The sequence below is a fragment of the Pristis pectinata genome, chromosome 1 (genome assembly GCF_009764475.1).
Source record: "Pristis pectinata isolate sPriPec2 chromosome 1, sPriPec2.1.pri, whole genome shotgun sequence".
NCBI classification, from domain to species: Eukaryota; Metazoa; Chordata; class Chondrichthyes; order Rhinopristiformes; family Pristidae; genus Pristis; species Pristis pectinata.
Window position 1 is genome coordinate 112,434,388 of NC_067405.1, and position 16,200 is coordinate 112,450,587.

The 16,200-nt window shown below is 42.1% G+C and overlaps 1 protein-coding gene across 1 annotated transcript in view; it reads left to right on the top strand.

Annotated features, from left to right (window-relative positions):
• The first annotated feature begins 5 nt into the window (after positions 1–5).
• LOC127578330 (armadillo-like helical domain-containing protein 4) overlaps positions 6–16,200 on the top strand; it is a 95,497-nt gene continuing 79,302 nt past the window's right edge. The window contains exon 1 of the mRNA XM_052030247.1: positions 6–45. The gene's annotated coding sequence lies outside the window, so the exon portion shown is untranslated. The remainder of the gene's footprint in view (positions 46–16,200) is intronic.

A 16,200-nucleotide genomic window follows, 5' to 3' on the forward strand; every position in this document is an offset into this window, starting at 1 on the left:
GGAGCGTCACGTGTAGCGGGAGTTTTGGAGCGAGGGGCTGCTGAGGTCAGCGCGATTGATGGCTAAATGTTTGTGTTGTGTTATGAAGGATGTATTGGACCAGAATTATATTGACTCCCTGACGTTTGGTTGTAACTTCTGTCCTTTTTTGTTTACATACATGCATTTTTTGTCGAATGAAACTACTTAATTTTGTATAAAAATACTGTGGAGTTGAATAAGTTAGGTAGTAATGATACCATATGAGCTTATTTGTTAGACATATGACACAGGGATATTGCTCTCCAATGACCCCACAACCCTAATCCTACCTCAGCAACAGAACACTACGGACCACCTCTCGCACGACCAGGGACTTGTCTCTGATTGTGTTTTTTTTTTGCACTGGTGTCTTGTTTTCCACAGTTTTTTTTCACTGTCTTGTATAATTTATGTATAATTTATATTCTGTGAATCTATGAATTTATGTTGTCTGAATCTACGTGCCTGTGATGTTGCTTCAAGCAAGTTTTTCATTGTGTGTGTACCTCATCATACTAGTGCATATGACAAGAAACTCGACTTGAATGGAAAACTAAGCTTTGATCTTATCCCTTGTGGGCTTGTTTCCTTTTTTTTGCATACATTGTAGTGTATGCCATCTACAAAATGCGCTGCAGTTACTCACCCAATCTGCTCCAACACTCCAACTACCACAACGCCCAGCACAAAGAAAGACAGAGGTTTAAGAAGGCAACTCACCACTACCTTCATGAGGGCAATTAGGGATGGTAGTAAATGCTAGCCTTGCCAGTGATGCCCAGATACTGGAATATTTAATGAAGTTGGAACTCATGTTTGTTATGCATAAGTGGGATTGAATTATTTCATGAAGGCAGTGCAACAGATATTATGGATTTTCAGAAGATATTTGATAAATTTTCACCTAAAATGCTAGTTTGCAAAAGCGAGGCCAGTGGCCACCTGGATAAAATTGGGTTAAGAACAAAAGGCAGAGAAATGTGGCAAATGATTTTTGTTTGCAACTGTATAACTGTTGAAAGATGATAATAGTGATAATCAACAGGGATCAATACGAGGATCAATTTTTTTGATATAAATGATTTGGATAAGGGTGTGGAAGACTCTTCAAACATGTAGGTGTAATAAACAATAAGCAAAGTAATAAATTATCAGGGAAAATAACCAGAGATAAAATAGAATAAATACACAATTTTAAGGGAATACAGAATAGAGACACTTGGGAAGTAGCTACTCAGGAAGTAGCAAAATACATTGTGGGAACAGTTTATTTATTTATATATATATATATATTTATTTATGTTTATATGTGTGTGTGTGTGTGTATATATATATATATATATATATATGATCCTGGGCTTCATAGATTAAAGGGTTTGAGAATAAAAGCAGGAAAACACTGGTTAGGCCCCCGTATGCAGAAAAGATCTAGAATGATTCCAGGGAGAACAGCTGGCTACCTGCCACTTTCTCTTTAGCCCACCTCCACTTCTATGCTGCTGCATTGAAGATTGGAAGTTGGAGGTGGGCTGGCAATAATATAGCTTATAACTTCTCTCTCTGCTGTGGATGCCACTGGGTCTGGGGCAGAGCATAGATATAACCTTCAACTAGCCCCTCAGTTTTACATCTGGGATGGCTGGCATAAGAGGTGTAATCCCATTCATGTCAAAGGTTCACCAAAGTGAGTAAAAAGCTAAGTGTCAGGAAGTGATTTTCTTTCTTTCTTTCAATTTTTAAAACTAATTTCTAGTTCTAGCTTTAATTACCTTTTCAAGTTATTTAAATCTATTTGGACATTTTTTAAATATCACTGACCAATAAAGACACACTGTCCGAAGCCAAGTCTCAGCCTGTTCTGCTTTGGATGGCGACACCCAGATATGGAGAATCAGATTGGTTGGGCCTCTATATCTGTAACAGGTTAGTAGGGTAGGTGGTTGGGCTCCGCAACTGCCAAGTTTGGGAAGAGAACCTGATTCAGGACCATCCAGATCGTTAAAGATTCTAGCAAGCTATAATTCCCTAATGTTACAGATACGGCTCCATTTTCAAAACAAGGCCTTCTATGAAACTGGGTCCAAGGTTACAGGTGATAGTTACAGCTTCTTCCTAATTAGGTCATGTCTAAATAAACTTTTTTTTGGTAAATTAAATATTTTCATTTATCGTGCATGCATTTATATCACCCATTTTCAGAATGTCCAAATAGTTTTACAGTGGAGTTGTTGATAAAAAGTAGCCACCAATTTGTGCACAGCAAGTTCCTACAAAGAGCACACATGACAAATTCCAGTTTTTTAAAGTTGTGTTGATTGCAGAATAAATAATGACAGGACAGTCTTCTCTATGGAATATTGCCAAGAGATCATTAATGTATACCCAAGTGAGCAGCTGAGGCCTTAGTTTAATACTTCATCTGTAAGGTGGTACCTCCAATGGTCCCTCAGTACTACACTGGAGTACCAGCTTAGATTTTCATCCACAAAGCTATGGATAGGGACTTGATCCTACATTTTTTTGACTCATAAGTGAGAATAATACCAAGTGAACTACAATGGACAAAGATTCCAGACCATTGATTAATAGATAAAATTATATTTATGCACCAGATTAAGATCTGCTAAATCATAATATTTAAAAACAGGAAGCAGCATATTTAGGATGTCCCAATGATTAATATTCAGAATCTTTATGTTTTTAATGTGGAACTTTGACTGAAAAAATACTAATTAAGATTATCAACAAAATCTTCAAGTTCATTGTTGATACTAAAGCAGGAGGCAGACCTTGAGTATTTCCAATCAAGTGAAGTGTCCTATCAGACTGTTACTATCAGCTTTAACTTTTTGATTCCAAAGCCACGCATCTTAGGTACAGATAATCCTCTGTAACAATGCACAAAGACTAAGATAATTTCATTTGAATCCTCATCCTAGAAAACTAATTTAAATTTCATCCTCAGCTATGCAACTTTCCTTATCCAAAAGACAATTTCTAATTCCTGTTCTAATTGATGGTTTATGGGAACAACATGTTAAGTATTTTCTCCCTCCATACATCTTCAACTCAGTCACTATTTCTTCTTCATGTGGCTAAATTTCATTCATTAACCTGATTTGATCCTAAGCTTCAATTTACTTAAATTGGTATTGATTGAGTCCAGCAGAAAATACAGCATAATCATCATCATGTATATCTGGGAGTGGGCAGCTCAGATTTTACAATAGTTATTTACAGGCTGTCCACAGGTAACAGATGGGTTCCGTTTTCACAGATGTCTGTCAATCAATTTTTCAGAAAATACACAAAAAGCACTCGATATGGTAACCATATCTCCACAGTATTGTAATCAATGGCATCAAAAGCTCATAAGACTAATAAGAGAAAACACTTACTAAAAGTGGATAGAGAGAGTAAACTAGTTGTGCCTTTCATAGGAACGAACATATGTACGTACATCGGAAGTTTGAATTTAATATTATGGGAACTCATCTGTATGTAGGGGTGTCCATAAATTGGTGTTTGTAACCCAAGGACTGCCTGTATCTGAAAGTTTAAAATTTGTGTCAAGCTTTTAAAAGTTAGTAAAACATCTTGGTCAGCATGAATGAGTTGGGCCGAAACAGTTGTTCCTGTGCTGTACAACTCTATGACTCTAAAACGTGTGAGTTATACAATTCAAGGAAGGGAAAGGACAAAAATTTCACCCAAATGTTCTTTTAAAACTTCAGCTGGTAACTAAAACTGAACCATCAAGACCGGATGCAATGCCTCGCCAAGTGTTTTAGATGAGAAAGTTACACTAGACTGGAACAAATACAAACATATTCTTTTGGGATGAGCATTTAGCTTAGTCTTCCCTTGTACATTAAACCTGCCATCCCAGGAATCAATCTGGTCAACCCTCCCTGCAATCACTTTTATATATCCCTTCTTAGATAAGGAGACCCTTATGGGTGACCAAATTAAATACAACAGTGGGATTGCAGGGAGGGTTCATTAGATTGGTTCCTGGAATAGAAGGTTTATCATATTGATATCCGGAATAAAAGATGTGTCCTAGGAGGAGAGGTGAAGCAGACTGACCCTGTAGTCTCCGGAATTAAGGAGAGGTAATCTCTTTGAAACATGCAACATTCTTCTTGAATTTGACAGGGTAGATGTAGAGTGTTAACCACCTGTGACAACACTCTCAAAATAGTGTCAGCTATTCAGGAAATAAGAGAAAAAAAATTCTCCAGCCAGAGCTTGGTGAATCTTTGAAATTTTCTATCCAAGATAGCTACTCTTGTTATTTTTGTTCTTATTGATGACATTTCTTTTTTTAACTTTTGCCAAGGCAGACTGAGGCTTTAAGTTTCTTTCTTCAGTTTCTCTTCTACTTCAGCAATTTTTTAGCCATCTGCAACAACTTAACAACAGCCAGCTGCATAGGCACATGATTTGAGGGCATCACAGGCATTGAGTATAAAAGTTGTGAAGTTATGATGTGGTTATACAAGACGCTGGTGAGGCCTACTTGCAGTAGTGTTTTCAGTTTTGCTATAGGAAATATGTTACCAAATTGGAAAGAGTGCAGAAAATATTTAAAAGGATGTTGCCAGAACTCGAGGGACTGATTTATAGGGAGAGGTTGGACAGGCTAGGACATTTTTAGAGAAACAAAGGACTGCGGATGCTGGAATCTAGATGAAAAACACTATGATGCTGGAGGAACTCAGCAGGCCAGGCAGCCTGCTGAGTTCCTCCATCATCATAGTGTTTTTCATCTGGGACATATTTCCTTGGAGTATGGGAGACCCAGAGGTGATCTTTTCCCAGGGTTGGGGAATCAAGAACTAGAGGGCTTAGGTCCAAGGTGAGAGGAGAAAGATTTAATAGGAACTTGAGGGGCAACTTTTTTTTTACAGAAAGGGTGGTACATATGTGGAATGAGCTGCCAGAGGAAGTGGTTGAGGCAGGTACAATAGCAACTTTTAAAAGACATTTGGACAGGTACATGGATAGGAAAGATTTAGAAGTTATGGGCCAAACGGGGGCAAATAGGACTATCTTGGATGGGCATCTTGGTTGACATGGACCAGTTGGGCCGAAGGGCCTGTTTCCGTACTGTATGACTCTATGACTTTACCACTTGTGTAACAAAGAACTGAGCAAGGAAGGTCTTTTACTTTCAGGTTTTAAAAATCTTATTTTGGAAATGATACGGAAGCTAACTATATAAATGATAACTTTATGGTTTCTAGAAATAAAAAGCTTTGAAACAGAATCCACAGAATTTATTTTTCCAAAAATGTTAATAGAGTATTCTGTCCACTAGAGGACACTCTGAGTATCCTAATGGTGGGTTTGACTATATGCAAAAAACAGCAGTGATCTGAATATCACTAGCTCTATTACATCCCAAGTGGAAATATCTTTAAGTTAGAAAGTCTACAAAAATGAACAAGAGGTAGACGGGGTGCTGAAAAAGGCATTTAGCATGCTGGTCTTCTTCAGTCAGGGCACTGAGTATAAGAGTTGGGACATTATGTTGTAGTTGTATAAGTCGTTGGTGAGGCCGCACGTGGAGTACTGTGTACAATTTTGGTCACCCTGTTATGGGAAAGATGTGCTTAAACTGGAAAGAGTGCAGAAATGATTTACAAGGATGTTGCTAGGACTAGAGGGCCTGAGCTATACGGAGAGGTTGGCCAGGCTAGGTCTTTATTTCTTAGAACATAGGAGAATGAGGGGCGACCTTATAGAAGTGTTTAAAATTATGAGAGGCATAGATAAGATGGATGGTAACAGGGTAGGGGAGTCCAAAACTAAGGGGCATAGGTTTTGGGTGGGAGGGGAAATATTTAAAAGGGACCTGAGGGACAACTGTTTCACGCTGAGGGTGGTGGGTGCATGGAATGAGCTGTCAGAAGAAGTGTTTGAGGCAGGTACAACAGTATCATTTAAGAAGCACTTGGATAGTTACATGAAGGGGTGGGCTTAGAGGGATATGGGCTGAATGCAGGAAATTGGGACTAGCTGGATGGGCACCATGGTTGGCATGGACTGGTTGGGCTGTGCTGCATTGTTCTATGACTCTATAAATCTAAAAATAATAGGGTAATAGCCTAGTAGTAATATGATAAAAATAATAGAGTAATGACTGTAGAAGATTTCAACTTCCCCATTGCTAACTGACATCGCCTCAGTGTGAAGGGCTGAGGGAGAGCAGAATTTCTAAAATGCATCCAGGAGACCTTTCCAGTCAGTACATAGATAGTCCTAGAAGACATATGGACCTAATCCTAGGGAATGTAGCTGGGAAAATGGAACTGTCAGTGAGAGAGCATTTCAGAGATAGTGACCATGCCTTTATGGCAGAAGAAGATAAACCGGAAATTAAGGGTCTGAAGTTCAGGGCCAATGTGTTCCCATAATGGTAAAAGGTAAGATCAACAAGACCAAGGAATTGTGGATGTCAGGGGATATCAAGGTTTGGATAAAGGGAAAAAACATACGTTATGGAAGGTATAGAGAACTGAAAACCGAAGAGACCCCACAGGAGCATGGACAATATAGTGGGGCTGCTAGGGCTCAAAATAGCACAGGTGGACAAGATTAAGGAAAATCTCAAAACATTTTATGTTTATTACAGACAGGAGGATAACCTGCGAAAGAGTATGGTACATTAGGTGCCAAAGGGGAAATTTGTGCCTGGAGTTGGAGGACCTAAAATAAATAGTTCTCATCAGTATTCTCTCTGGAGAGGGATATTGTAGTTGGAAAATTCAGGGGCGGTGGAATTCTAGAACAAATTATCACTGAAAAGGAAGAGACATTGGGTGTTTTCACAGTCATAAAAGTGGATAAATCCCCAGGGTCTGATGTGATATATCCCAGGCTGCTATAGAAAGCAAGGGAGGAGATTGCTGGGGGCATGACAAGAGATTTTAAAAGTTTCTCTGGACACAGAAGAGGTGCTGGGAGACTGAAGGATAGCAAATGTGGTACCTTTATTGAAGAAGGGTAGCAGAGTTAAACCATGTCATTGCAGGATCATAAGATAGCTATGAGAAGAAACTGGATTGACTGGGTTTGTTTTCCTTGGAGTGCAGTCGGCTGAAGGGAGATCTGACTGAGGTATACAAAATTTGAGGGGCATAATAGATAGGGTAGATAGTGAGAAACTCCCCCCCCCCCCCCCTTGCAGAAGTGTTTCTAACCAGAGGGCATAATTTTAAGGCAAGCGGGTAGGAGATTTAGAGGGGTTTAAAGGAAGAACTTTTTCACCCAGAGGTTCAAATCTGGAATGCACTGCCTGAGAGGATGGTGGAGGCAAGTATTCTCCCAGCATTTTAAGAAGTATTTAGATGAGTTCTTGAAATGCCGTGGCATAAAAGGCCATAGACCAAGTGCTGAGAAATGAGAAAAGTACAGAAAGATACTTGAAGGCCAGCCTGGACATAATGGGTTGAAGGGCCTGATGCCAAGCTCTATAACTCTCCCAGTCCTGGGAGCAGATGTATCCCTGCTGAAGGTCTAAAACTTGGCAAGGAAGAGTTTCACAATCCAACCTCCAGCATGCCAGGAGACCTCAGAGACACTGTAATGACGGCCATCTTTAAGAAAGGAGACAAACTACAGAAGGGTCTCCTTGCTATCTGCAAAATGGAAAGCCATCACCAAAGTCCTCCTCAAGTGCCTTATCCCAGTGGCTGAAGAGCTGGTCCCCAAATAGCAGTGTGGATTCCATTCACTAGGAGATACAATGGATCAAATTCAGGGACAATGCAGGGAAGCAGCACCAACTGCTGTATATGGTCTTTTTGGGCCTCTCAAAAGCCTTTAACTTAATCAATTGAGAGGGATTATGGAGTATCCTTCTCAGATTAGTCTGTCCAGTGAAATTTGTCTCCATCTTGGATCTGCTTTATCATAGTATGCAAACTATGATCTTAACCAATGGGTCCACAAAGGATCCAATCTCATTGCAGACTAATGTCAAGCAAGGCCATGTGTCATCACCACAACACTTTTTTCAATCTTTTGCTATGTTGCCCTGGCCCTTTTTGCCTATGTATTAGTAATACATCCTGTTGCAACAATTAGGGCAAATTCCAAGCGTACTGCTTAGTCCAGCTGCTTTAAAGCAGTCACCAGTAGTTACGTGGCTAACTACAATAGCTAACTATAGTAGGGAATCCAAATGTGGCTCATAGAATTGTTGGTCAGTAAATACACACATGATTAAAAGCATTGTTGTGGAACCATGGGAGGAGCCCCATGTCACAGCCCTGCAAATCTTTCTGTTGATACTACTTTCACTACGAAGTAAAGCAGTACCATTGTGCTTGCCATGGGCAGGATTTGTGATTTTGGTTGATGGATATCGTTGGGTATGTGTCTCACCTGAAAGGACTGTTTGGGTCCCTGGATGGAGGTGATGTAGGGGCAGGTGTTGCACCTATGGCGGGGGCAGTGGAAAGTTCCTGGGGTGGGAGCGGGATGGATGGGGAGGGGGGGGGGGGGAGAGGAGTGGACGAGGGAGTCGTGGAGAGAGTGGTCCTTGCGAAAGGCAGAAAGGGGTGGGGAGGGGAAGATATGCTTGGTCATGGGGTCCCATTGAAGACAGAGATTCACCTGCACCTCCCTCAATATTATCTACTGCATTTGGTGCTCCAAGTGTGGCCTCCTCTACATTGGTGAGACCAAACACAGACTAGGTGACCGTTTCGCAGAACACCTGCGCTCTGTCAGTAACCGCGACCTACGTCTTCCCGTTGCCAGTCCCTTCAACTCCCACTCCCACACTATCACTGATATGACAGTCCTCGGCCTCCTCCACTGCCAGGAGAATTCCAAGTGCAAACTGGAGGAAGAGCACCTCATTCTCCGTCTTGGAACCTTGCAGCCTAATGGCATGAATATTGAATTCTCCCACTTTAGGTAATCCCCACACCCCCCCAACCCACAAACTCCCCCCTCCACCTCCACCATGCTTCTTCTCTTCTTCCCTTTCCTAGCCCTGTTTTTCCTTTTTCTCTACTTATCTTTTACCCATCTCCCAGTGGATCTGCTCTCCCCTCCCCCGCACCTGCCTATCACTATCTCTTAGCTGCATCTACCTATCACCACCTTGTGCTCACCCCGCCGCCCCTCTTTTGTCCACCTATCACTGCTCTGCATTTCCCTCTTATATATTGGGCATCCCCTTTTCCTATCTTCAGTCCTGAAGAAGGGTCCTGACCCGAAACGTTGACCACCTGCTTTTCTCCACGGATGCTGCCTGGCCTGCTGAGTTCCTCCAGCATCATCGTGTTTTTCATCTAGATTCCAGCATCCGCAGTCCTTTGTTTCTCTGGGGGTCACATATATTGCCTTCAATATCATTTGGCCAGAATTCAACACTTATATGTCATATGAAGAATGGTATTACATACAGATTCAGTTCATTTACATCAGGGCACAGCAGCAGCAGCCAGGTCAGTGGCACTGTGGCTGGCTCTGAGGCTCAGCAGGGAAGGACAAAGTCAGGCAGAGTAATAGTGTTAGGACACTCAATAGTCAGGGGGACAGACAAGAGATTCGGTGGCCGCAAAAGAGACGCCAGGATGGTCTGTTGCCTCCCAGGTGCCAGGGTCGAGGATGCAGAACATTCTCAAGGGGGAGGGTGAGCAGCCAGAGGCCGTGGTGCACATTGGCACCAACAACATAGGTAGAAAGGGCGAAGATGTCCTGATCAGTGAGTATTCGGAGTTAGGAATGAGGCAGGACCTTGAAGGAAGCAATTTCTGGATTACTCCCAGGGCCATGTGCTAGTCAGGGCAGGAATAGAAAGATAGAACAGATGGATGTGTGGCTAAGGAACTGGTGCAGGGGGCAGGATTTCAGGTTCTTGGATCATTGGAACCTCTTCTGGGACAGGAGCGACCTGTACAAGAGGGACTGGTTGCACCTTAACTGGAGGGGAACCAATATCCTGGCTGGGAGGTTCGCTAGTGCTCTTCAGGAGGGTTTAAATTAGTTTGGCAGGGGGATGGAAACCAGAGCACCAGGTCAGAAAGTGGAGGGATCAAGAGGAAATTAGATGTCAGCAAGAACAGGCAGGAGCAAGGTAATGGACACGATGGGACAGATGGGTTGAAATGTGTTTATTTTAATGCTAGGAGTATTAGGGGTAAGGATGATGAACTTAGAGCATGGATCAGTACATGGAACTATGATGTTGTGACCATTACAGAGACTTGGTTGAGAGTGGGACAGGACTGGATGCCTAATGTTCCATGGTTCCAATGGTATAGAAAAGATAGAAGGGGAGGTAAAAGAGTGGGGGCAGTTGTGCTATTAACTGGGGACAATATCACAGCTGCATTCAGAGTTGATACAATGGAGGGCTCATCCACTGAATCCATATGGGTAGAACTCAAAAATAAGAAAGGTGCAATCACTCTGATGGTATTATACTACAGATCCCCCAGTAGCCACCTGGACATTGAGGAACAGATATGTAGGCAGATTAGGGCAAGGTGTAAAAACAACAGGGTTGTTGTCGTGGGTGACTTCAACTTCCCTAATATAGACCTCCTTAGTGCAAGAGGTTTAGACGGGGCAGAATTTGTTCGGTGCATCCAGGAGGGTTTCTTAAATCAGTACATAGATAATCCAACAAGAGGAGGGGCCATACTGGACCCTCGGAAAATGAGCCTGGCCAGGTAACTGACCTTTCAGTGGGAGAACATTTACGAGAGTATTACGCAGGAACTAGAGAGAGTTTATTGGGAACAGCTGTTTTTGGGCAAGTCCACATCTGACATGTGGAGGGTGTTGAGAGACCAACAGCACAGAATGCAGGACAGATATGTTCCAGTAAGAAGGACGGACAAGGATGGCAAGCTGAGGGAACCTTGGATGTTGAGAGAGGTGGTGAATTTAGTCAAGAAGAAAAAGTAAGTGTATATAAGGTTTAGGAAGCTAAAATCAAACGGAGCCCTTGAGGATTATAAAGAAACTAGAAAAGAACTCAAGAAGGAAATTACGAGAGCCAGGAGGGGCCATGAAAAGTCCTTGGCAAGTAGGATTAAAGAGAATCCTAAGGCATTCTGTACATATATCAAGAGCAAGAGGAAAACCAGGGAGAGGGTAGGAGCACTCAAGGGTAAAGGAGGGGACATGTGCTTGGAGGCAGAGGATGTGGGTGAGGTCCTAAATGAGTACTTTGCATCATTATTTACCAAGGAGAAGGACGTGGAGGATAGTGAGGTCAGTGTGGAGTGTGCTAATGTGCTAGGGCATTTTGAGATAAAGCAGGTGGTAGTGTTGGGTCTCTTAAAGGATATTAAGGTGGACAAGTCCCCACAGCCTGATGGGATATACCCCAGGTTATTGAGAGAGGCAAGAGATGAGATTGCTATGGCCTTGACCAAGATCTTCGTGTCCTCTCTAGCCACAGGCGAGGTTCCAAAGGACTGGCAAGTAGCTAATGTTGCTCCATTATTCAGGAAGGGGAAATAGGGATAATCCTGGAAACTATGGACCGGTGAGTCTTACGTCTGTGGTAGGGAAGCTATTGGAGAGAATTCTTAGGGATGGGATTTATAAGCATTTGGAAAACTGTGGCCTAATTAGGAACAGTCAGCATGGCTTCGTGCAGGGCAAGTTGTCTCTCACTAACTTGATTGAGATTTTCAAGGAGGTGATGAAGGTGATTGATGAAGGTAGAGCTGTGGATGTTGTCTACATGGATTTTAGTAAGGCATTTGCCAAGGTCCCTGATGGGAGGCACATCCAGAAGATTAAGGTGCATGGGATCCACGGTAACTTGGCCATTTAGATTCAGAATTGGCTTGCCCATAGAAGACAGAGGGTAGTGGTCGATGGGACTTATTCGGACTGGAGGTCCATGACTAGTTGTGCTCCACAGGGACCTCTGCTGTTTGTGATACATATAAATGACCTGGATGAAAAGGTAGATGGGTGGGTTAGTAAGTTTACAGATGGTACAAAGATCAGTGGTGTTGTGGATAGTGTAGAAGATTGCCAAAGAATACAGCAGGATATATTATTAGTTGCAGGTATGGGCAGAGAAATGGCAGATGGAGCTTAATCCAGCCAAATGTGAGGTGTTGCACTTTGGGAGATCAAATATAAAGGGACAGTATTCTGTACATCAAATATTGATGTGCAGAGGGATCATGGGATCCAAGTACATATCTCCCTGAAAGTGGCTGCACAGGTTGACAGGTTGGTAAAGAAGGTGCATGGCATGCTTGCCTTTATTAGTCGAGGCACTGAGTTCAAGAATCGAGTTCAAGTTCAAGTTACTTTATTGTCATTCATCCATCCTATAAAAACACATGGCGGAATGAAATGTTGTTTTCCCCAGACTCACACAACAGAGGACATACATAGAACAGAAGACATACAATAAACACAAACAAAAAAACAAAAAAAATTGTGCAAGTACAAATAGTGCAAAAAAACGCTATATACAAAATACAAATTTAGTGCAGAGTTAGTGCAAAACCGAGTTGGACAAAGGGAAATACAAATCTCAGTGTGTTGTACTAATTGTATAAACATGTTCAGCAGCAGCCAAAGTTCTAATACGCCGTTGTGCAAACCGGGGCTTTTGATGCGGCATTTGTCTACCAGAGTATTCAGAAGCCTGACAGCCTAGGGGAAAAAACTGTTGTGCAATCTAGTAGTTCTGGCCCGGATGCTCCGGTACCGCTTGCCAGATGACAGTGGGACAAATAGGTCATAGGAGGGATGAGAAGGGTCGTCTATGATTCTGTAAACCTTATGTGTGCATTGTGTATTGTAAATATCCAAGATGGAAGGAAGGGGTACTCCAATGATCTTTCTCGCTGTACTCACAATTCTCTTCAAAGGTCAGAGATGTTACAGTTGCCATACAAGGCAGAGATGCAGCTGGTCAGGACACTCTCAATGGTACCCGTGTAGAATGTGGTGAGGGTGGGGGAGGGCAGGTTATGTTGCAGCTTTATAAAACTCTGGTTAGGCCACATCTGGAGTATTGCATTCAATTCTGGTTGCCCCATTATCGGAAGGATGTGGAGACTGTGGAGAAGGTGCAGAAGTGGTTTACCAGGATGTTGCCTGGATTAAAGGCATGTGCTATAAGGAGAGGTTGGACAAACATGGGTTGACTGAGGGGAGAGCTGATAGAGATTTGTAAGATTATGAGGGGCGTCGATTGAGTAAACATCTGATGTCTATTTCCCAGGGTCAAAATGTCTAACACCAGAGGACATGCATTTAAGGTGAGAGGGGTAATTTCAAAGAAGATGTGTGGGGCAAGTTTTTTACACAGAGAGCTGTGGCTGCCTGGAACATGCTGCCAGGGTTGGTGGTGGAGGCAAATATGATAGAGGCATTTGTGAGGCTCTTAGATAGGCACATGAATGTGCAGGGAATAGAAGGATATGGACATCGTGTAGGCAGAAGGGATTAGCATTGAATTACTAGTTTAATTGGTTTGGCACAACATCGTGGGCTGAAGGGCCTGGTCCTGTGCTGTACTGTTCTATGCTCTTGCAGAATAACAAAAAAGTTTATCGCGAGTCAATCAAAACATTTACATGTAATTTTAGGTCTTATATTCTTTCTTCAATGAGCAATCATGCAAGTGAAAGACAAAGCTTTGTACATGAGGTCCACTGTATCATTATTTGTCATGCTGCAGACAGAAAAGCTAAAGGAACTCGGTGAAAAATGAAAGATTCAATTTGTCATCTCATTTGAAAAACAGTACAATTGACAATGCAGTTGTTGCTCAAATGCAGACTTAAATGCCAGCCTTAATTAGCTTCTTGTTTCTGTAAAAGAACTTGAACCCGTAAGCTTCTATGTAAGAGATAAGTAATTGAATCAAGCTGGGATTTAAAAGATGGGTAGATTTGGTGTGGAATTAACTTCAATCACAAGGCAAGTAATGAACTATACAATGATAATATCGTTTGTGGGGACAATCATGAAAATTAACCACTGTCGACCTCTGTTAGGCTTTGAAATTTGTGGTCCTGACATATAGTTCTTAAAACACATTATATATTAAGAGGGAATACAATGATTTGTTCCAGAAATGCTTTATAGATTGTATCTTGAAGCTATTTCTGTTTATATCATATCTGCACCCATTCCTAATCTTATTTTTGTCCTTGCCCCTTCCACATACACTCCAAATCTTTTGTATTTTCATTGAATGTTTTCCTGCCAATGTGATATTTGTCTCTTACATATTCTCCCAATGTCTGAATTTACCGATGCAGTTGAATTTGTGTTGTAAATATACATTTTTCACTGATTTGAAAAACAATTTGAAACTGTTTCTTAACAACCCTGTGTTAAGGTCCTTTTACAATTTGTTTAACATGCAGAAGATTTGTTTAATGGCTTCATGGTGGGTTCTGAACTTATTTCAAATACTTAAGAAAAGCTCTGAATTGAATGGTGTCATTGCTGATTATAATAGTGGCATTGGATCAATAATTGTATAGACACAGAGAAAGCTTGGTGTGTCCCATGCTTCTTCATAAGTGCATTACCATTAACAAAAATGACATAAGCTACCTAAGGAGATATTAGCACAGGTCATTTATAAATGGAGACTTTGCTGGATTCTGATCCAGTGTAGGTCGATAGGTGAATGGCTTGCAGGGCAAAAATCTCCTTGGGTCTGAAGACACAGGCCTCTTTAGTAAAACTGTCATAAAGGCTGTGTGGGGAAAGGTTCCAGTTTACAACCCATCCACCTTTCCATTCTGAGGAACTCATGAAAATAGTCCCTCAAAGTATCACTCATGGAAAGAAATAAATGTCATACTGATATAAATCAAGTTTTGTAAGCAAAAAGAAATAGTAGGTCTTGTGTTGTGAATAGCAATACATGAAAGTACTCTTTATTTGCAAACTTTATGAATTAAGTATCTTTTTGGGGGGGGGGGGTGGTGAGGAGGAGCTGGCATGATCTCCCTGAAGTCATGGGTATTCTGTCACTGGTCCTTGGTATGCAGAACACATGTGAAGTCTGCTGAAACACACTTTGGGAACGAGGCATTTTTCTAAAGCGGCCTATGTGTTCAGACATGAGGGGATTTTTGACCTGCAAGACTTGCCTCAGAATGGGTATTTTTGACATTACCCAGGAAGAGTCTTTAAAAATAATTGTGAAGAAAAGAAAGGAAGCAGCCTTTTCACTCCTCATTGTGGAATCCTCCTTCCTATTCTTTGTCAGAACTATGGATGTTGCCTGCTTCATTGCAGTGGACTCATCAGCCGGGGAAGATGAGACCCATAGCTCTGTTCTGGGCAAATGCATCAGTTCAAATATGCTGGGTTAAAGAAACTTCATTTTTGTGATGTGATTTTAGATTGCATGTTTACAGAAAGATAAGTTAAAGACTGCATCCATTAACATACGCTGTGTTAAAAGTTCTATGCAATGTTTTGTGGTTTTGGGACACCAGCCATCAGCAGTGGTCCTGTTGGCTGAAAATTGATCTGGTCAGGTGATAATGATAAGCATTTCTCTGGCATGGGTATTCTGCTGCAAGGAGACAACTTCATCTTCACTGAAGTCAATCAAGTGTTTAAGTGTTTTAAAAGATTTTTCTAACTAGTCGACTGCGCAGGCGCGGTGCGGGCAGCTTAAAAAAAGCAAAGAGCCTATAGAGCGGGTAGCGTTGGAGCGGGCAGCAGAGTGAGAGGCAGCAGAGTGGTTGGGCTTTGGCTCAAGGGGCTTCGGCGTGAAAGGGCAAGGAGGGTAAGTAGCTGGTAAGTAGGTAAAGGTAAGGTTTACCTGTTGTCTATTATAGATTTGTAGGTGGGATTAACTAGGGGGAAAAGAAAAGGTAGTCAGATGGAGGACATGGTCATATGCTGCAGCTGTTTGATGTGGGAACTCGTGGACCTTGCTGCAGTCCAGGATGGCCACATCTGCAGTAAGTGCTTGAGGCTGGACAAACTTCGGCTCAGAGTTGATGAGCTGGAGTCGCAGCTACAAACACTGTGCAGCATAAGGGAGGGAAAGAGTTATGTAGACACGGTCCATCAGGTGACAGTCACCCCCCTTAGAGCAGGTACATCTGAGGTTCAGGATGCAGATAGAATGGTGACTGTCAGGGGAGGGAAGAGGAAGAAGAAGTCAGGCAGGCAGACAGACCAGGGAATCCC